Source organism: Hydra vulgaris, chromosome 13, assembly GCF_038396675.1.
Source record: "Hydra vulgaris chromosome 13, alternate assembly HydraT2T_AEP".
NCBI lineage: Eukaryota > Metazoa > Cnidaria > Hydrozoa > Anthoathecata > Hydridae > Hydra > Hydra vulgaris.
Window position 1 is genome coordinate 59,981,782 of NC_088932.1, and position 1,206 is coordinate 59,982,987.

A 1,206-nucleotide genomic window follows, 5' to 3' on the forward strand; every position below is an offset into this window, starting at 1 on the left:
TTTCTGTGTGCTTTTCTGTGGAGGCTGTAGTACCTTGTTCCTAACTGAAAACTTTGAATTGTTAGACCACGGCGTTAATGTTTATTCAAAAATCTCCCGATTGCCGGTTTGCGCGTGTTCACACTTATGGTCATAGTAAGTGGAAACCATGTAAAAATAACAATAAAATTTTATTAAACGAATCGATATCGAAAGTTTTCTGTGAGTGGTTTCTATCGGTACAGATATTTTGCGCTAAACTTGTATATACAAGTTTTATAAAAGTTGTATATACACGATTTATAAAAAAACAAACGCATTGATCTTAGGTCTATAAACTTCATCCTAACATTTAATTATATCTTGAGATTATACTCTCACATTGATAACATATTATCGAATTTATATTTGCAGAAAAATTATTACAAAAAATGGACTCTCCAATTATAATTATACTCCTGAAGAAAGACATTTAAAAAACTAAAAATTCTAAATGTGAAATAATTTTTAAATTTTAAATTTGGTAAAAGAACCAGCATTAAACAATCTCCAGAAATAGTACAAGGAAATTCTTCTTAGAATATTCTGCTATGAAAAATATTTTCAATTGGCTTGCAGTTGGATGTTGTTTTAACCTCATTGCAGGAAGATAAGTCGTCAAGTACAGTCTGCCAATACTTAAAAAACAAAAACAAAAAATTACTGTCCTATCAATTTATCATACATGTTCTATTTTCATTCAATTTAAAAATTCTAAATCACAAATCTACATACTAGGCTGTTTAACATAGCTTGTTGAACAGCCTAGCTTTAGATTTGTTGTGGATTAAATATTTAACCTAAAGCTTAACTTAATCTTGTACCAATATAATAGCTTAATCCTAAATTAATATAACTTCACTTTAAACCATTAGAACTAGCTTGTATCAGGTTATAATAACCTGATACAAGGTATATTTGATACTATGTATCAGATGTTTATTAACTATGAAAAACACTACAAAATGCTTTTGTTTTTGAATATACAGCACTAAAATGGATATTAATGAATATAAGAGAGAAATACATCATTTTTAAGATATGCGTCAACATAATAATAATAAATTTTTGCCTTACACATACAATGTAATGTGGTGAGCCTAACACCTGTAGATGTTAAAACTTTGACAGCCTTTTCAAAAGTTTTTTTTTTTTTTTTGCTTTCGAAACGATCAAACTTTTTCTTGA